At 39.0% G+C, this 22,204-nt stretch overlaps 1 protein-coding gene across 12 annotated transcripts in view; it reads left to right on the top strand.

The window, feature by feature from the left end:
• Positions 1 to 7,888: 7,888 nt before the first annotated feature.
• The window catches only part of LOC109398078 (uncharacterized), a 392,442-nt gene continuing 378,126 nt past the window's right edge, over positions 7,889 to 22,204 (top strand). For 4 of the 12 annotated variants that reach the window (XM_062852507.1, XM_062852517.1, XM_062852516.1 and 1 more), the window contains exon 1: positions 7,891 to 9,373. The gene's annotated coding sequence lies outside the window, so the exon portion shown is untranslated. Of the gene's footprint in view, positions 9,374 to 22,204 lie in introns of all 12 variants that reach the window. The other 8 variants (XM_062852514.1, XM_062852513.1, XM_062852509.1 and 5 more) reach the window with 7 other exon arrangements.

Here is a 22,204-nt window from a genome sequence, read left to right as displayed (position 1 = left end):
TCAAACCATTCGTTCCATTGACTCCGTTCCGTGGACACGACAATGATCTCGGTTGTGTCTTAGATGGCTACTTGAACTGTACTCTAACAGTCTTCAAAAGAGGGTGCGACCTTTGGTACCGTACATTGGTAATTATGGAAAGTTTTGGATGCTGCTGTAGTTCATAAATCTGGCCACTACAGAGTGGATGTTTCCGCGACAATAGGTCATGACGCCGATAATGTCTGAGAAGTGCCGCCCACCAATCCCTTCAAGCTATTCCCAACTAACGTGCGAGGCCGCATCTCTGGTAGATGGAAAGATTACCTCTGAATTTTCCCACCATGGATCCTGTCCAAAACACGCCCTGCAGCGCAACGATGCCAAATTCGCGGGTTTCAGTAGATCGGCGAGTACGCGAATGCTCCCAATGATGTTGAGAAGTTGAGAAATCTGCTGTTCCACGTACCGAGTTTCCAATCGCAAGTCCTTATTCGTCATTTGGGCCGATGCCATTAGATCTGGTTCATACTCTTTGTCTTGTTTCCTTTTCACTGTTGGTTGGTTCCAGGAGGATGACGAAAGGCTAGAATCAGTATCCCATCGATTCAACATGCCGTCGAATGTGTTTGTTTTTATTGCTTTTTTCATGGCAAAAATGTGCTGCTACATATAACTTCGTACAAAGTTATAAACAGAGAGAAACAATCATCAAAAACAACGATTTCGTTTGAAATGTGTTATTTCTGACATACCCACTAGCAACACACGAGCCACACACCTGAAAATCAGGAGCAAGTTAGGGTAAACCGACCAGAAATTGGGTACCAAAACGCGATGTACCGTAATCCGGGGTCAAATTGATCACTTCAAAACAACTTTTGCGGATATCATCAGTGCCTGTTCACATATTGCCAAAAGAATTTCTGTAAAACCAGTACCCAGTGGATCTCCATGGAACCATGTAACAGAATTTTGTTCAACAAATTTAAACTTTAAGTTGAATAACTTCAAATATCAAAATATTGGAAATGCCACTTTGGGGCGAAATTGATCAGTATACAATTAAGCATCGGTTGGAAAGGAAAATTTCCTTCACCGCTTAATTTTGCTCTTCTAAAACCGAATAACGCGTTTAAAATCTAACAACTAGTGAATTTATTACTTTAAATACAAAATTATACTTTGAAATTTCCCTTTAAACGCCTAAAAGTAGGCAATTTCATTTAAAATAAGTGATTTCTATCACAGAAATTGACTATTTCGTCATCAAATGAACTTTTTATAACTTTTTCATTTTCTGATTAGCTGTATTACATCTCTATCAAGGCTCCACAAAAATGTTAAAACAGAGAATTCACGGGAAGTCCTATTAGCAATTGATTGTTTAGAAGCAATGATTCTAGCTAAATGAGAAATACATTGCAAATTCCTTGAAAAAATAAGGCAAAACTATCTTTTTTCTAAAAAAATAAAAGTCTATACTCATCTCTAGACATCTACGAATCAGATGACGTAAAAAGTTTAAGATCATTACGACGCTTAAGAGTTCCTAGTATGGAATTACAATGTAGTACCCGAGTGATCAATTTCACCCCGATGATCAATTTGACCCCGGTTTACGGTACCAAAAACGATGATGGTAAGAGCGGCGATATATCGAGTTTGAAATTTGTGTTACCCCACTGGTTGGTTCACAGGATCTGACACAAACTTCCAACTTTCCGAGAACAGTTGAGCTTAGAATCTTTCTTTTGCACACGTATGCTGACCATCCGCCCCTATAATGAGGAACAGACTCTGTTCCGAGCCACTCCTAACATGGACAACAGGCAATCAGACTTGCAGAAACAACTCCTGTATGGGGGGCATCCTACAATCAAGTACCCACTGGGGGTGGATAGTCGAACATCCCTCAGGTTGCTGGCAGCCCAGCCGGTGCCGTGAGGAGGTAGGGATAGGAGTTGCTGGGAAGAGACTAATGACCCCAATAGGGTCTGTATTACGCATTCCAATGACTTTAACGCATGGAGATTTGGTTTTGGGTGAATCTTTTCCGAGTATATACCTAGTAAACAAGATTTCCACTGATGATGCACCTTCATATTTTCTGGTTAACGTTCTTGTCTGCTGTTCATAAGTATCCAAGGTAGATGAAGTCGTCCACCACCTCGAAAGTATCACCGTCTGTCGTAACACTTCTTGCCTCGGATTGTCCTGTCACTCGTGCTTCCGCTTCGTTTATGACGCGTTCACTATCAGTCCGGCCTTTGATGCTTCATGTTTCAGGCGTAGAGTTCTGCCATCGTTTAAATAATTCTAGCAATAATATTTTCGTCATCCGTAAAACAGAAAAATTACCTGGATTTCGTGAAAATCGTGCACCAGCTGTTGACCCGGTTTGTCGAATATCACTTTCCAAGGCGATGTTGAAGAGACAAACCTTGTCGTTGTTGCCTGCGAGATTCGAACAAACTAGATAGATCACCAGAAACTCCTCTGCAGTTTTTTACACCATCAATAGACGCTTCGATCAGCATAGTGAGCTTCCCAGAGAAGCCGTTTTTGTCCACGATTTTCCATAGCTCTGTATGGTCGATATTGTCATAAGCCACCTTGAAATCGGTGAACAGGTGGTACGTTGGGACCTGGTATTCGTGGCATTTTTAGAGGATTTGCCGCACGGTAAAGATCTTGTCCGCTGTCGAGCGGCCGTCGACCAAGCTGGGTAGATAACTTTCCACATACTCAATCACTTTAGGTGAAAGACGACGGACGACGGTGATCTGGAATAGCATTTTGTAGGCGGCATTCAGAATTGTGATCATTCTGCATTTCTCACATTCCAACTTGTCACCTTCCAGTAGGTGAAGCAAAGGACTCCTTTCTTCCACTTCTTCGGTAGCTGTTTGGTCTCCCAGATTCGGACTAGCAGCTGGCGAAGGCAGGTAGCCAACTTTTCCGGGCCCATCTTCAGCTCCGATATTATCCTGATCAACTGACTTATTGTTCTGCTGGATAGCAACTGACTTATGAGCTGCTGGATAGCAACCTTTTCCTAATCGTGGGAGTTAGCTCGTTGTTGACTCCTACTGTACTGACGTAGTTATTCGTCCGCTACCTTGGTCCCCAACGTCTGCGATCTCCACACCATCCAGGTGTTCGTCGTGGTGCTTCCACCTGCTGATCACCTCACGCCCTTCCGTCAAGATGTTCTCGTTGTTATACCTGTACAATTCAGCTCGCGGCACGAAGCCGCGTGGGATGCGTTAAGCGTCTGTCTTGTAGAACTTCCATGTTGCTTATGAACGGTACAGCAGTTCCGTTTATTCGCATTCCGTTTCTTCCAGGCGGGTTTTTTTTTTCGAAAGAGGCGGGTATGTTCTGTAGTCTTTCATATAGTTCCATGGACAGCCTTTGAACGTGCTGCAGCCTGACGTCGTTGCGTTTTTCTCCTCCACAAATCTGGAATGATGTAAAGAGAAGCAGAATCAGCAGACTCGTCTCTTTTATGAGCAAAAAATGCCGCATGGAAGAAGCGGAGAGCGAGGAAAAGGAAACTTTATTGTGCCGTTCATATGAACGGGAGCCTCTTGACAGAGAAACGTAAGGCGGTTGAAAGGTGGAAGCAGCATTTTACGAGTACCTGAAACTTACCCGACTAGAAGATTCTAACATTATTATAACAAACCCTCCCCCTAACCTCGGCCAAACCGCGAGTTTTACGGTTCCCTAAAGCTAACATAGTTGGAAGCATTTTCTCATTTTTTCGGTTTTTGATTTTTTATGAAATAACGAAGCAATATTTTCAAAATCGGTTTTCGTGCACATGTTGAGTATGGATCAAGGTATCTTCTGATTTTTTTTTTGCAGAAACCATTTTTTTTTGTGAAATTTTGTTCAAAAATGGTTTTTGCAAAAACGAAAAACATTTTCCACTACAAAAAAAATCAGAAGATACCTTGATCCATACTCAACATGTGTACGAAAACCGATTTTTAAAATATTGCTTCGTTATTTAATAGAAAATCAAAAACCAAAAAGTAAGGAAATGCTTCCAGTTTCGCCTTAAGTTAAAATTGTATATAAAAACAAATGAATTCGGATCCGTTATGCTATATGGCGCAAGAGCCTCTAAAACAAACGATTAAGCAAATCAACAAACCCTGATATTTATAACTCATTGTGATATTATCAAGTTTTAATATCTTTGGGGTTTAAAAATATTATATCTCAATTATATCATATTATGTTATAAATGTTGTTAAATAACTCATTGTGAAATAATTTAGTTTTAATTACTTGACATTCAGAAAATCATTTTGTACAATTTTATCAAAATATGATAGGAACTAGGTTTCTTGAAGCCAAAACTTATATCATATTTTGTTATAATACTGATCAGATCATAACAAAATAGGGGGATTAGGGGCATAATGGACACCTGGGGCGAAATGGACACCCCTGTTTTTGCCGAAACCGTTTACTTTTATGTTAAACTTTTAATGCATAAGTGTAAACAAAGGAACAAGTAATGGTTCTATTTTTCATATGTACCATTTATATTGCTCCAAAATAACCAAAAATCATTGAAATTGAAATATGTTTTTCATATGGTGAAATTCTTATAATTTTGAAGCAGCAGCAAACAAGGTATTACGAGTGTTGGAGTGTGTCCAGCATAAAAACAAGTGAATTGTCACCTTATCTACATGTACATATACGAAAATTTAGCAATGGATGAAGTAATTTATTTTTGATCAGAATTTACTTAAAATAGCAATTTTAATATTGTAGTCGATTCGGGACAAAATGAACTCCGGCAATTACGAATGGATGTACGCGCATTGCATACTGTTAGGCGTTTTAGAGAGTTTGGAAAAAATCAATCAGATTATTTTAGCCTAAAGTTTATTTAAATAACTTTGATGTTTTGTATACTCGTATGTAGAAGATGTAGTATTATATCTGTGGCATTGATCTGCGTAGGCAGATTACTTAACTGATCGATGTTATCAAAGAATTAGCATAAAATTTGCAGGGGTGTCCTTTATGCCCCAATGGGTGTCCATTTCGCCCAGTACCGTAATCCGGAGTCAAATTGATCACTTTAAAACAACTTTTGCGGATAACATCAGTGCCTATTTAAATATTGCCAAAAGAATTTCTGTAAAACCAGTACCCTGTGGATCTCCATGGAACCATGTGACAGAATTTTGTTCAACAAATTTACACTTTAAGTTAAATAACTCCAAATATCAAACAATTGGAAATGCCACTTTGGGGTGAAATGTATCAGTATACAATTAAGCATCCGTTGGAAAGGAAAATTTCCTTCTCCGCTTAATTTGGCTCTTCTAAAGCCGAATAACGCGTTTAAAATCTTACAACTAGTGAATTTAATATGTACTTTAAATGCAAAATAAAATTTTGAAATTTTTACTTAAACGCCTAAAGGTAGGCAACTTCATTTAAAATAAGTGATTTCTATCACAATAAATGACTATTTCATCATACAATGAACTTTTTAATAACTATTTCGTGTTCTGATTAGCTACATAGCTTCCTAACCAAGGCTCCACCAAAATGTTAAAACAGAGAATTTACGGAAAGTCCTATTAGCAATCAATTGTTAAGTATCAATGATTAGAAATTAGAATTTTAAATTAGAAAAACATTGCAAATTCCCTAAAAAATAAGGCAAAACTAACTTTTTTCTAAAAAAATCAAAGTCTACACTCATCTATAGACAGCTACAAACCAGATGACGTAAAAAGTTTAAGATCATTACGGCGCTAAAGAGCTCCTAGTATGGAATTACAATGTAGTACCCGAATTATCAATTTCACCCAGCTGATCAATTTGACCCCGGTTTACGGTACCTTTCCTGCTAGCCCTCAAAAACACACGACTTAAAATTCGTTATTTCTTCACAATAAAGACATTCTAACTGCTGTAAATGATTGAAATACCGTAATCCGGGGTCAAATTGATCACTTCAAAACAACTTTTGCGGATATCATCAGTGCCTGTGCACATATTGCCAAAAGAATTTCTGTAAAACCAGTACCCAGTGGATCTCCATGGAACCATGTAACAGAATTTTGTTCAACAAATTTAAACTTTAAGTTGAATAACTTCAAATATCAAAATATTGGAAATGCCACTTTGGGGCGAAATTGATCAGTATACAATTAAGCATCGGTTGGAAAGGAAAATTTCCTTCACCGCTTAATTTTGCTCTTCTAAAACCGAATAACGCGTTTAAAATCTAACAACTAGTGAATTTATTACTTTAAATACAAAATTATACTTTGAAATTTCCCTTTAAACGCCTAAAAGTAGGCAATTTCATTTAAAATAAGTGATTTCTATCACAGAAATTGACTATTTCGTCATCAAATGAACTTTTTATAACTTTTTCATTTTCTGATTAGCTGTATTACATCTCTATCAAGGCTCCACAAAAATGTTAAAACAGAGAATTCACGGGAAGTCCTATTAGCAATTGATTGTTTAGAAGCAATGATTCTAGCTAAATGAGAAATACATTGCAAATTCCTTGAAAAAATAAGGCAAAACTATCTTTTTTCTAAAAAAATAAAAGTCTATACTCATCTCTAGACATCTACGAATCAGATGACGTAAAAAGTTTAAGATCATTACGACGCTTAAGAGTTCCTAGTATGGAATTACAATGTAGTACCCGAGTGATCAATTTCACCCCGATGATCAATTTGACCCCGGTTTACGGTACGTAGGAAACAAGCTAAAGTTGTAAGCCAACTGGTAATATGTCAAGTTCACTGTTATACAGTCCTAATGTACTCATTTGCTTAGGGTGTCCATTATGCCCCTAATCCCCCTAGGTTATTATTTTGATTGGACCGGTGTACTTTTTGTTACAATTTTAGTTATTTTAACATCATCCTGCACCTAGTTTATAACATAATACGCTATAGAAATTTTTATAACATCATAACACAATGAGGATGAGCATGAGCATGAGCATAGATGACCGCAAAATTCGTAGTTACTACTCCGTGATTGACTAGAGCAATCGAAATTGCACAAGGAACCAATGAATAGGTTTTATAACATCATAACACAATATGTTATAAACTTGATAGACTTTTCTAGTCGGGTAGACACGGGGATCAAGAACCAACAATTCTCGAAGAAGCAACGCCGAAAAACAAGTGAACAAAAAATAATGACATCACACAATGTACGAATGTAAGGTTGTTGTAACTAGCAAGAAATAATTTATGTTAAAAACTGTAAAACGCGTAAGAAAGATTAATAAGAAAGCTTATGCAAAATTTAAGTTTGATCAGCTTCAACATGAAGTTGTTGTTTGTCACAACAATATGTAATTGTTATTAGCATTATTAGTTAGCATTATAATTATTATTAACACATCACAGCATTAACTGTCGAGAGGCCACTTATCTCACCAATAAGGTGCACGTCACTGACGAGACGTTACGAAGGAGAATTTACCTCCTTGCGTTCTCCGGTTCGGCTGCCACCTACCGTTGCACCGGCCCACCGCAGCGCGACACCCTGAACGGGTGGCGCGTTTTCCTCTAGAGAGGCTGCCGTCGTCGGTCGGATGGATGGTCGGTTGTTGGAGTGTTCATCGGATCCAAAACAAAATATAAGGTACACCGGGGCAAGTTGAAACGGGTGGGGCAAGATGAAACAGCGGGTTAACGTGATGTTTTCTAATGATAACAAACAGTTTGATCGCCACTACACATAGTTTTTGATTGAAACCATCTTTTAGCGAAGGATAAATTTCCAAATTGTATTGAAATCTATTTCAAAACTTCGTGTTTCATCTTGCCCCACCCGTTTCAACTTGCCCCGGTGTACCTTACGTTCCTTCCTGCCGTTTACTACACTGCTTCGGAACGTGCTTCAGTCGGTGTTCAGTCGTGGTCGCTGTCGGATGAAATATCGAAGTTTTTCCGCAAGTGGAAAATCGCAAACATACAGTAGTGAAGATTGGAGGTTGGAGATTGTGTTTTTGTTCTGGCGTTTGACTCTTCAGGTGGAACAGCTGAGCAGAGCACACAGAACATCTCATAGACCGAAGAGCGCTGTGGATAGCGAGCGGTCTGTGTGCGTGTGGCCGGCCCTCCGGGAAACGTCCACCTGTTTTGTTACTCGTCATGTAAGAGAATAGATTGGTGTGTCCATCACTGAGCTATGTGCTATGATTTTGTACACCTTCAATTGGCAGAAGTAGAATGGACACATAATTGAAAAAGTTTATTAATCTCTGTGGACTGATAGGTCGTCTAATGGACAAAGGTGAAGAGAATACTTGAGGATGTTCATGATCCTGGTGAACTTTGTTCAGCAAATTGTGGGCTTTACAAGGTTCAATTAGGAAGTGCTCGAGAATTAAATTCTCGGTACCATCGTCAATTACTGAAAATTTTCGTACAAAAAGTGTGTCGTGGGAAAGAGAAGTGCTGCTCGATGCCGTAGTTGTGATATTTATGGCCGTAGTGTCAGTCAATGTAGTTCATAATTTCGGCTTATCGCGAGTGAATGAAACAAGATTATTGACAACGAGTTAAACAATGAGTTCATACTTGTATTAGAATACGGTAACATGAAAAATGCTGCTACTAGTATAATAAATGGAATTTGATGAAAAGATAACACATCGCCCCTCACATCTGTTCCTATTCGGGAAAGCTAGCAGGAAATAGGATCGTGCCGGCGCAATTGTCATTAGAGTCAGTTGTTTGTCCATCAAATGGTACCGACAACAATCACAAATTGGCGGATGTGTCCAACATATCTATAAGTGAGTTCCTTGTGAACAAACCAGCTGGCTGCCTAGGTACCAGAAGTCACGATTGTGGTAGTGATCCTTTTATCCAATACACAAAGGAAGTTCCATTGAATGAAAACGGTTTGAATAACTTCAAGGAAATTGAAAACTAATTGAATGCCCGACTTTTTCCTTTGACCTTAGACAAATCGTGGTCGTTGTCATCCGCTTCGTGCAGTAGGTTACGGTTAACGTTTTCAAGTAGAAGAAAACTACGACAACGGAGAACCCGGTGAACGGTGAGGTTCGACGCACGAAAAGGTAGCAGTGCATGATAATATTAAGAAACGATACTGCGGGAACCTCCGGAAAGTTATAAGTTTTCGTGAGCACTGTGTAAAGAATCCATTTAAGGGCTGGTGGCTGAGATTTTCCCTGTCGACGACGTCGTTGAACATAAAACAAAAGAAAAAGTGAACCCGTTCGGGAGGTGGGGTTGAACGGTGGGAAGGCTCCTGAATTCTTCGCCGAGTTTCCAAAGGATAAGTGGCAGTGAAGCGAGGAGCAACCGGTACCAGCAGACGACAAAAAAGTAACCTTTGCGTGAGTACCAAATTTATGAGTTTGCGTTGATGAGAAACTTGTTCGTAGATTTGTTATTTTTGTTGGCCTTCAACAGATTAGGATGGATGATTAAACCTGGCCGCCATGGATGGGGATGTTATCTTCCGAGGGTGGTGGCAAGGGGTTCTTCCGGAGAAAAAGTTGAGAAACAACTCAATATAAAATATAATTAGAAACATTATTGATTTCTTTGAGAAGGGCCGTGGTTGTTTTACGTTTTATTTAATTTATTTGAATGGTTTTTGAGCTAGATGTGTATAGATATATAATAATTGGCAAGACAATAAATATTGATTTATATTTTAAGCTCGCCGTATAACAATGTTTACTGTATTACTAAAGGCTATTATTGTTTAATGAATTCCTGATATGATTGGTAAATACACCGTGTCCAATAAGTTCTCATATAAAATCAAATTGAATTCATTTTGCACCTGTAAGTATGATTTTCTAAGTAAATTTATTTATTAAAAGGCCATCTTACACTGACCAAATACAGCACATGTTTTGGAATTATTTGTCCTTTATGCATCTCTACTGCTCGCTTATGTGCCGTAAGTCCATTACACCTGGCATGCACACCATTTCGTAGTATTTCGTCTCATTTTAACGAGTAATGATTTTAAGTTAAAATAAAGCAGGTTCCTGCCCTCATCATTGCTAGTAGCAACTATGGCCAGAAGAGGAAAAATATGAGATTCTGTTTTGGTAAAGTACAAAGCCGTTTTATTTTGTACAAATTAAAACGTAGATTAAACAAAAATGTGAATTTACATGTTTTAATGAGATTTGTTGTGACAAAGAAGCATGGCTGCATCTTATCTGGTTGATTCACACCGTTCTCACTTCTAAAACATGCTTGTATTCTATTGTGGTAAATTTTGTCCAAAATTTACGTTTTATGATGTGTATTGCTGATATATCGGTAATTTTTAAGGAAATTAGCCCAAGTTGAGCTTACTTGCAAATTTCTTACCATCTTCTTCTTCTTTTTGGCGTAACGTCCTCATTGGGACAAAGCCTGCTTATCAGCTTGTGTTCTATGAGCATTTCCACAGTTATTAACTGAAAGCTTCATCTGCCAATGACCATTTTGCATGCGTATATCGTGTGGCAGGCACGAAGATACTCTATGCCCAAGGAGGTCAAGGAAATTTCCTTTACGAAAAGATCCTGGACCGACCGGGAATCGAACCCGTCACCCTCAGCATGGTCATGCTGAATACCCGTGCGTTTAGCGCCTCGGCTATATGGGCCCTCTTACCATATCATCACAAAAATTGCTTTGTTTTTGTCTTAGTATATCCATTTGGTACAATACTTGGGATATAAATTCAAAATTTAACCTTATGGACTATATTTAGCTACCGTAGAATAAAAAAACTTTTCGAGCCTTTTTCTTGCGTGCCGGAGCAAACGGATTTCAGAAAACGGAAGTGTACTGCTAGACTTATAAAATCAAATGGAAAATAACGTTATTCTAAACCGTATACTTCATTTTATCAGTATTATGTGGCCCTTCAATACATGCATTTATTTTGAAAATATGAATAACAGATTTGAAATAAAATTATATTTTCTAAATTTGTATTTTGTATGAGAACTTATTGGACACGATGTATATGAGGGGCACAGATGCAAAGGAGTGTAAGTAACCATATTGTCGATTTTGAGTTGAGCATATCAAAAAAATCTTTAGATTACAAGCTTTTAGGAACTTTTCAAAGATTTTGCGATTTCTTCTACAAGCAATCGGAAAAAATTTGATCGATTTTGAAACTCCTTACATTTTGTGTGGGATGAACAATTAGTGAAAAACTTTAAACCTCATTTACTCGAAAGTGGGGTTTTGCCACTTTCACCCCTATGCTTCTAACCTACTTTTATATTGATTTGCATGTTGAAAGAGCACTAGGTATGTATACTTTTCAAGTGCATTTTAGCTTAGTTAAATATGTTTGACCAGGGATGCTCTTCTGCGATTCCAACCGATACAAATTGTACTTACGTTCAATCGATTCTTTTTCTTGGCGTAACGCCTCTACTGGTACAATATCTACTTCGCAGTATTGTGTTAATAATCAATAAACGAAACATTGATTTCCAAAAGTGGGTGAATACTGATCTCATATAACATGTGCATTAGACTTGTTCACATGGAAAAATCTCCAATTATCCGAAAAACACCACAAACTCTCAATCCGCATGCAATTATGGTGACTTAGGGTATTATCAGCAGGTTTATTCTCTTCGTCATGGGGGTTTTTGTCGGCCAAATTGCCTAAAATTTGGCCATATAATTCAGGATTTGAAGCCAACTCTGGGTTCAACAGGTTGAAAAAAAAAACCCGAAGAGAACAAAACTGACGAAAATGCGTAAGTTCCCCTATATACCAATTTGATAAAGATTTAGAGGTACATCAAATCTTTTCTGTGGTTTTTGGAGCATTTTTATGGAAATACACTCCAATACGCACAGTATTTTATCTGAATGGTACCAACAATACCGTTTGAATTTAGTTTGGAATGTATATTCTCTTGGCTTTTGCAGTCGGTGACAGTCGGTGCAAAAGCCGAAAGAATACCCGTTTAAGCTTACAGTCGATAAGCAAGCAGATTTAGATAGATTCAGATTTAGTTGGGAAAATAATCGAATGCACATGATATTTACATTGCTTATTTTAGAGTTTTCGTTCAAAATTTATTCGTATCGATCAATATGTCGAATTGTAGTTTTATAGAAATATGATGCAATATATATGTGAATATATAACCTTTTCATGTACTCGTAGTCTCGTGACTTTTATAAACAAAAGCAGCAATATGAGCTTTTATGTTTTTGAGAAATGATTATTTGAAAATATTTTCCCATACCTGACTCTGTGCATTTGATTACTTTTTGATTTTTTTTTAATTAAAGTATAGATAAAGAAAACATCGGGACCATTTTGATATGCAATGAAATGCATTGTTTTATGAGGATTTAGGATTTTTGAAAACGGCCAAAGGTTATTGCGACCATAGAAAATTGCAAATGCTCCATAGAAAATCAAAAACCGCTCCATATGTTTTTTGTACCATGTTACCCATACATTTTTGAAAAAGTTCCATACTTTTTAGAAAATGTACCGATAAAACGTAAAATTTTCTCATTAAAAGTGAATTTTTGCACTTATAAATAATACAAAAATGTTTCATAAAAATGAAAATTGCATCCATGGTAAGTTGAATATGGCTACATAGAAAAATGAAATTGCTCCATAAAAAAAATTAAAATTGCACGACAAAAAATAGATACACTCCCGATCAAAAGTTTGGGGTCATCCCCTGAAAAACATGTCATTTTTGAAGCCCATATCGCCGCCAATTTGCGTCCGATTTCAAAACCCTAGGTTTCATTCAAAAGATAATAAGTCAAAGAATCTTTGAACATGATTTAAAAGAAACTTTTAAAAAAAATTGTGTATGTATTATTATTTACCTTTATTTACGAGGCTTCCAGGCCTAGGCTGGTTCGCCTCGGTTAATTGTGTATGTAAACTTAACCCAAAGTTGCCAAATTTTCTAAAAAATGAAAATAAACTTACGACAGTGTCGCTGGATAGGTCGCCAAATTTTCTAAAAAATGAAAATAAACTTACGGCACTGTCCCTGGAAATTGGGTCGACCAAATTTTAAGATGAGAGTGGTAATATAACCTATTTTCTATTAGCTTTCAACTGCTTTTTACAGAACTTAGATAAAAAATCTAGAAAAAAAAGTTATTAAGTAAATTAACACTTGATGTCATCGACCAAAAGTTTGGGGTCACCCCTCAAAAAGGTGTATCGGCCAAAAGTGTGGGGTCACTATCGTAAAACATGGAAAATTGATTTGTAGATCTTTGTCATCTTTCATCCAATTTTAATTCTTCTTGGCTTTTTTGAAACATAATGGTACTTACTGCATAGACATTGAACCACAGATATTTGTTGAAATTTACATACTAAAACTTATCGTAAAGTTGCTTGATTTTTTTTAATGTGGTGAAATGTGTTAACTTTACATAACATTTTTATATACAACAATCGTTAAATACGTTAAGTTAAAGACATCAAACGTAAATTTAGTTAATTATCTTTGAAATGAGCCAAAAATAATTAAAATTGAACTATATATGACGAAGATATCACCAAATCACTTTTCCATGTTTTACGATAGTGACCCCAAACTTTTGGCTGATACATCATATTGAGGGGTGACCCCAAACTTTTGGGCGATGACATGAAGAGTTAATTTATTTAATAACTTTTTTCCTAGATTTTTTAACCAAGTTCGGTAAAAAGCTAATAGAAAATAGGTTATATTACCGTTCTCACCTTAAAATTTGGTCGACCCAATTTCCAGCCACACTGCCTTAAGTTTATATTCATTTTTTTAAAAAATTGGGCACTTTGGGTTAAGTTTACATACATTTTTTTTGAAAAAGTTTCTTTTAAATCATGTTCAAAGTTTTTTTGACTAATTATCTTTTGAATGAAACCTAGGGTTTTGAAATCGGACGAAAATTGGCGGAGATATGGGCCGAAAAAAATGACATGTTTTTGAGGGGGTGATCCCAAACTTTTGATCGGGAGTGTAAATGCATCACTTAAAATATGAATTGCTCCGTAAAAAAAAAAATTATCATACCTTTAAACTTCTGCACCACTAAAGTACTACAATCACAAATAAGAAAAAAATATGATACAACGTGCTTAACAACCCTTTGGGGCTATCATCTTGATCTTACACGGAATAATATAATCATTCACCCTATGAGCAGTGTATAATACATTTCCATTAGGAATGTGAGACAGCGCTGGATAACCGAATTTTAATTATAACAATATGTCAATCTACGCAGATTTTTTTTTATATATACAGATCAAAATATTAAAAGTTGACAAAATAAAAGAAACATGAATTTAAAGGGATTAGTTCATGAAATGTTTATATGTATATCAATCTCCCAAGTTAGTTGATACTTAGTTTGCAGTTCTTAAGTAAAAAATGAAAATTAAAGTTGAAGTTGAAGTTGTTTGAACAGTATTAACGTTCTCCATATAGTCCCATTATTTGTCTAGAATATCGCTTTTGACAGTTCATCAATCGGACAAACCGTTTCTGAACCAAAAGTAAAGGGTGGTACGGTCAAATTTTGGTCATAAATTTTGTTTTCATAACTTTAGACTGCGTACACCAAAATAGCTGATTTTCATCAAAATCGGTTTAGTATTTGCGGATATTGTTGAATCCTGAGATCTGCAATTTTTGTACAAAGAGGATGCTAAAACAAGAACACATTTTTACTGTTTGATTTGAATAGCCAGAAAAAGTTAACCGATTTCAATGAAAATTTTTCTAAAATTTCATTCATTTATATCTAGCCGTTATATTTTCTTAAGTGGCACCCGGTCAGTTTTTTAATATTTAAACTGGTACAACTTTGAAAGTATTCATACAAAATGGCTCAAAATTTACCTAAGAACATATTATACTGTAAAATTGTCATAAGAATCGGAGCAGTATTGGTAGTTCTATAATCAAAATTGTGCTTTACTATCCTTAAACTGCCAAAAATTTACTATGGAGCGCTTTGTACAAAATTTAAAAAAGGCAGGTCGTTGGTTTTATCTATATATCAACCAATACATAATAAATATAGATGAAAATTTCATGGTATAAGCTACATATAATGTACCATTACTGTTTCAAAAATAAGCTGTTTTGGTGTACGCAGGCTAAAGTTATGAAAAAAAATGGGGTGACCAAAATTTGACCGTACCACCCTTTAATGCAGCAGTGAAAAATGGCAAATTGATGATAGAAATGGTTGATTTTTGTCATTAAAAATGATTATGTATAATTTGAGATAAATAAAAATACAAATGAAAATTAAAAAAAAAACGTCAAATTTGGTAGAAATGCTCGAATGTGAAACTGTGGAGCTGACCTTTAGAGGAGAAGTTGGCTTTGTCCCAGTTTAAACGTTACACAAAGAAGGAGAGCTAAGAGGAGAAGAAGAATCATAAGAAGAAGAAGAAGAGGTGGAAAAAACTGGTTCAGACACTTTCCCGGAAAACTCTAGTAAAATATTTTGGGTTTACCATTCATTATATTTATTTAGTATTACATCAAATTCAAGATAAAACTGAATCAACAATATTTCTCCATAATACACGGTTCCTGGCTGCCGCTCTCCATCCTCGGTTGCGCCCGATGCTCGCCAAGTCACGTTCCACCTGGTCCGCCCATCGTGCTCTCTGCGCTCCACGCCTTCTTGTGCCAACCGGATCCGTTGCAAACACCAGCTTTGCAGGGTTGTTGTCTGGCATTCTTGCAACATACCCTGCCCACCGTATCCTTCCGGATTTGGCCACCTTCTGGATGCTGGGTTCGCCGTAAAGTGCAGCGAGCTCGTGGTTCATTCTTCTCCGCCACACATCGTTCTCCTGCACACCGCCGAAGATCGTTCTTAGCACGCGTCGCTCGAAAACTCCGAGTGCTTGCAGGTCCTCCTCGAGCATGGTCCATGTCTCGTGCCCGTAGAGGATCACCGGTCTTATCAGCGTTTTGTACATGGTGCATTTGGTGCGTGGGTGAATCTTTTTCTTCTGGAGCCCGTAGTAGGCCCGACTTCCGCTGATGATGCGCCTTCGAATTTCTCGGCTCACGTTGTTTCAGGTGGGTGTACAGTTCTGCCACCGTTCCAAATGTTCTAGCGATAATGCCCATGTCGTCCGCAAAGCACACAAATTGACCGGATTTTGCGAAAATCGCTCCCCGGCTGTTGAGCCCGGCTCGTCGCATCACACCTTCCAGCGAGGTGTTGAAGAGTAGACATGAGAGTCCGTCACCTTGTCGCAGTCCCCGGCGAGATACGAATGAACTGGATAGTTCACCCGAAACCCTTACGCAGTTTTGCACCCCGTCCATCGTTGCTTTAATCAGTCTAGTCAGCTTCCCAGGAAAGCCGTTTTCGTTCATGATTCTCCATAGCTCTGCGCGGTCGATACTATCGTATGCCGCTTTGAAGTCGATGAACAGGTGGTGCGTTGGGACCTGGTATTCACGGCATTTCTGGAGGATTTGCCGTACGGTAAAGATCTGGTCCGTTGTCGACCGGCCGTCGATGAAGCCGGCTTGATAACTTCCCACGAACTCGTTTGTTTTAGGTGACAGACGACGGAAGATGATCTGGGATAGCACTTTGTAGACAGCATTTAAAATAGTGATCGCCCTGAAGTTCTCACATTCCAAATGGTCGCCTTTCCTGTGAATGGGGCAGATTACCCCTTCCTTCCACTCCTCCGGTAGCTGTTCGGTTTCCCAGATCCTGACTATCAGCCGATGCAGACAGGTGGCCAACTTTTCTGGGCCCATCTTGATGAGTTCAGCTGCGATACCATCCTTACCAGCTGCTTTGTTGGTTTTGAGCTGGTGAATGGCATCCTTAACTTCCCTCAGCCTGGGAGTTGGTTCATTTCCGTCCTCCGCTGCACTGGCGTCGTCGTTCCTTCCGTTGCCGTGGGCTCCCGTGCCTACGTTCTCCACGCCGTTCAGGTGCTGATCGAAGTGCTGCTTCCACCTTCCGATCACCTCACGTCCGTCCGTCAAGAGGCCTCCGTCTTTATCCCTGCATATTTCGGCTCGCGGCACGAAGCCGTTGCGGGATGCGTTGAGCTTCTGATAGAACTTCCGTGTTTCTTGGGAACGGCACAGCAGTTCCATTTCTTCACACTCCGCTTCTTCCAGGCGGCGCTTTTTCTCCCGAAAGAGGCGGGTCTGCTGTTTCCGCTTCTGTTTGTAACGTTCCACGTTCTGTCGAGTCCCTTGCTGCAGCATTACCGCCCTCGCTGCGTTCTTCTCCTCCAAAACCGTTCTGCACTCTTCGTCGAACCATTCGTTACGTCGATTCCGTTCCACGTACCCGATGGTGCTCTCGGCTGCCTCATCGAGCTCGCCCTCGTCTGGCAACGCGGCTTCGAGATTCTGCGCGTATGCTGAGGCGACATCCGGTTGCTTCAGTCGCTCTAGGTTGTACCGTGGCGGTCGCCGGTACCGTACATTGTTGATGACGGAGGGTTTTGGGCGCAGTTTGACCATCACCAGATAGTGGTCGGAGTCGATGTTGGCGCCACGATAGGTCCTGACGTCGATAATGTCGGAGAAGTGCCGTCCGTCAATCAGAACGTGGTCGATTTGAGATTCCGTCTGCTGTGGTGATCTCCAGGTGTAACGATAAGGGAGGCTGTGTTGGAAAAAGGTGCTACGTATGGCCATATTTTTGGAGGCGGCGAAATCAATGAGTCGTAGGCCGTTTTCGTTCGTTTGCTGGTGGGCGCTGAACTTACCAATCGTCGGTCTGAATTCCTCCTCCTGGCCTACCTGAGCGTTCAAATCTCCTATGATGATCTTGACGTCGTGGCTTGGGCAGCGATCGTACTCGCGTTCGAGCTGCGCGTAAAATGCGTCCTTGTCATCATCAGTACTTCCGGAGTGTGGGCTGTGCACGTTTATTATGCTGGAGTTGAAGAATCGGCCCTTGATCCTCAACCTGCACATTCTTTCGTCGATCGGCCACCAACCGATCACGCGCCTCTGCATATCACCCATCACGATGAAAGCTGTTCCCAGCTCGCGTGTGTTGCCGCAGCTCTGGTAGATGGTATGATTACCTCTAAACGTTCGCACCATGGATCCTGTCCAACACACCTCCTGCAGCGCTACGATGCCGAACCCGCGGTCCTTCAGTAGATCGCCGAGTATGCGGGTGCTCCCAATGAAGTTGAGAGATCGGCAGTTCCACGTACCGAGTTTCCAATCGCAAGTCCTTTTCGTTCGCTGGGGTCGTTGCCGTTGGTCTCGGTTCGTATTATTCTGTTGCTGATTTTCCGTTACAATGGTTTTTTACGGCTGGCTCGTAGGGCCTGACACCAACCCCCTACTTTCCGGAGGACCATAGTGCACAGTTGAGCTTAGAGTCCTTCCCTGGCACTCGGACGTAGATCAGCCGCCCCTAACATGGGGATCAGATGCTGTTGTGAGCCGCTCCTCCTGGAGAACAGACGCTCAGGTTTGCCGAAGCAAACCCCCCCTTCCCTGTCAGCCTACGACCAAAGTTCCCACCGGGGTTGGTTACCCGATCTTCCCTAAGGTTGCTCATAGTTTCCGGCCGGTACCGCGTGGTCCCTACCTCCTAGTTGCTGGGCAGAGGCTAGTGGATCACAATGGGATCTGAATTGCGCAGCATACCCAGCCTTTACCGTGCCTCGTGGTGTACGATGTTTATCCTATTATTTTCAAGTTGGGACAAACTTATGTCGCATTAGGTTGATTGTCGCAACAAATACAGGTTGCGACATTGTCATTATTGTTGGCGATGGTTGAATTTTGATTCACTGCACCGGCGAATGTTCATGTTACTTAAAATATTAAACAAATATGGCAATTCACACCGTCTTCAGCCAGACGCTGAACATTCTGAATATTACTATCATCATATAACCGACAACACACAGAAACTAGTTAAAAAAAAATTCCACCTAAACACACCTAAACGTTTACCACCACTAACTGCATGACCATGAAGCCCACAAAATAGAAAAAAATGAACTAATTAACCACGGCAGACCCCCTTGAGCTGATCATATAACACAGATGCCGGAGAAATGACAAGTGAATATAATGTTTATGAAACTAAGAAGAGACCATCGGGTATGTGACTGGTCATGCACGATGCCTTGTTGTTTGCAGTTCGGGATGATATACAAAATTATGCTCTGAATATATACCTCATTTGATAGAAAATCTTCAAACTTGATTTATTTCATTTTTTTCCGATAGAATATTTTGAACAAAGGCTTTTCTGAAAGGTAAGACCATGAGCTGAAACCCTATGGAAAAAGATTTTAGGTTCATGCAAGTTCGATAATATTTATGTAGGATCATGGTATGCGTGTGTCGTCGTATTCGATATTTGATTTCCTTTTTTTTTTTTTAATCTGTTGAATTCCTCTGATAACAACAATAGTTTGCAAGTTGCCTTATGTTTGCTCATTCAACAATATAAAGCAAAATGATTCTTAATGATCGAAAATTTCGATTTTAATTCAATTTCGGGTATCAAATTACAGAAGCAATATTTTCAGCGTTGACCATGGCCGCCACGAGGGGATCTAAAAATACGGTCGCATCACCGCATCTCGATTACCTGGTGGCCCCAACAGTAGTATATCATGAATGGTAGCAAATTAATGGTGGCTTCTTCTTGTATTGTTTTCTCATACTAAAAATAAAAACCCACTGTCCTTCGAGAAGCATACTACAAACGCATTGCATTTGCCGGTTGGCATGCCACAACTCTGGGATGGTAGAGTAGTGAACAGAAACTTTTGACAGGCTGACACAGGCATAAAGTTGAAAAACAAACCCCGATGGCCTTCGGTTATTATTGTTTACTCTGGATATACATTTACCTATCCAAAAGGAGAAGCTGCTACATTAATACCGAGCAGACATAGTGACACGAAGCCATGTTGTACCCTTCCTATGTACAAGGAAAGCCTGTAATGTATAGAGGTAGGTATGCTTCATTCCACAGAGGGAGGCACCTTGATGATGGGACGAGAGGTTGTAATGAGAAATTCCTTTTAGGGATTTGTTTTTCTTTTTATGTTAAGCCCGAAAGTTTCCGTAGCATTCCGAAAATATCCCACTAAATACACGGTACATTACGGATCGTATGGATCAACTCCCACTGTTTCATTAGCCCAGCAGGAGACTTTTAATTTGTGCCCTAAAAGCTTTCATTCATCATACAGCACTGGAAGTACTGGCTGCATGGCATACGATTCGCCATTGGTATGCCATACTGGTGGGTGGATGAAATGTTCCCGTCTACTATAGATCATCATAAGAGGAATAGCAGTAATTTCAGTCAGAGTAGTGCAAATTATGCTTCGGTGAACCACGAAGCCTTTTCCCATAAATTTGCTGAGCAAGTAATGACTCTAAAACTAGTGGCTTCATTGCAGCCTGGTTGATAACACGGAAATTTGACATGAGACCTTATCTTTCTCTTTTTTCATTAAACTTGTTCCATCGGTAACTTATGTGGTGCTTTTTACTAGCACTCCCACTGTTATTTGCACTTAATCTATTCAAATTGTGCTGTTGAGCTATACAAGTTTTGCGTATTTTTTTTCAATAGTTTAGGCTTTAGTCGGAATTTGTTTCGTTAGATGGGTGAAGTTACAGCAGCACAAGTCACGGTGTCAAAATTTCGATTATTATCGAACATTCATGTACCTCGGATTTTTCTTCGAAATTGATCAGTATTTGGGCTATGTATTCATAATCGGAAAGCTAGAAAATATTTCATCGCCGAAAATTTTTCCATACATTTTGTATGGGACGTTTTTGGGCTAAAACAGTAATTATTGATTTTTAGTATGGAAAATAGCCAAAAACTCATCTAACTCAAATTTTCCCCGATAGAATATAATTTTCAAATTTTGCATTTATACATTATAGCCGAAATTCCAACATTCTTTGAAGGAAAACCCTAGGTACATGAAAGTTCGATAATAATCAAAATTTTGACACCGTGCAAGGGGTGTTCGCATTGTTTTTTTTAATCATGTTGAGATTGGAAGTAAAAAGTAAAATTTTGTAATTTTTTAATTTGTTTCACATTTAGAGCAAAACTGATACGTTTTGCAAGTTATATATATGGCCAATGCGAGAGTTAATTATCTTCATCCAATTTCAGTCGGTGAAGTGTAAATACAGATGTTTATGAAACTACCCGGACCAAAGTGCAAGCACAAAATGCTTTCAATGATCGACAAAATATAGAATACCGATGTTTTGCATTTGTTTCAAAGCTATTGTACATATGGTTTTTTTTTAAGAAATATGAAATACTTCTCGATTATCAGTAAAGTTTCAGAAACCAAAAAACTAATTTTCTCGCCCCTCGGAATTACACATTGGTTGTTATTTTCAGTTTGACATAAAATTATGACATCCAAATACTTTTTGGTTGGCTGGTAGCTCAACTAACGGAGGCCCAACCATTAAACCCCCATCCAGCGGACTGTAGCGAGAATGCCAAATACTTTCTCTGAATTCCTTTGATCATATTTCGGTCAAACGGCATTTGGCAAAACGACCCCTTTAGCCAGATGGTATTCGGCCAAACGGCATTCGTCCCAATGGCCGGACACCGAATACACTATCAGGTGACCCTAATTTACGGTGTGATGCTGCCATGTGCTTACCGTGTCTAGAAATGAATGGTTAGTGGGTCTTATAATAAAAAAATGCCTCACAGTCGGAGTAATGGTGCATCTGATCTGCTTAAGTATCACATTGTTGTTCATTAGCATGAATTATCACCTATATGGTCCCACATTATGTGTTGTACACAGTGTATTTTGTGTACTTTCGTCATTGGTGTTTTCCTATCGATACCGACTTGGCTTAATCATCGCTCTTATTTTTTTGTAATTTTTTATAAACACACCGTGCTATAAGTGAAATGAAAATCGTTTAAAGTACTGTTCCTTTGAATTCCACTCGAGTACAAGACACTGAAGACGACCTTACAGTTGAGGTCGAAATACGTATCTGTCAAAGGATGCAAATTCTTAGTGGAATTCAAAGTAACAGTACTTAACACGATTTTCTTTTTACTTATTCCTTCAAAAGCAATCTTGTCTGAGTATTTTCTCAGATATCGCACGCTATGTCCAAAGGGAAGTATTATGAAAAGTGAATGTACCT

This window comes from Aedes albopictus, chromosome 2 (assembly GCF_035046485.1).
Source record: "Aedes albopictus strain Foshan chromosome 2, AalbF5, whole genome shotgun sequence".
Classification (NCBI taxonomy): domain Eukaryota; kingdom Metazoa; phylum Arthropoda; class Insecta; order Diptera; family Culicidae; genus Aedes; species Aedes albopictus.
Note: the sequence above shows the minus strand (reverse complement) of the source record. Positions and strands in the feature narration are given on the sequence as shown.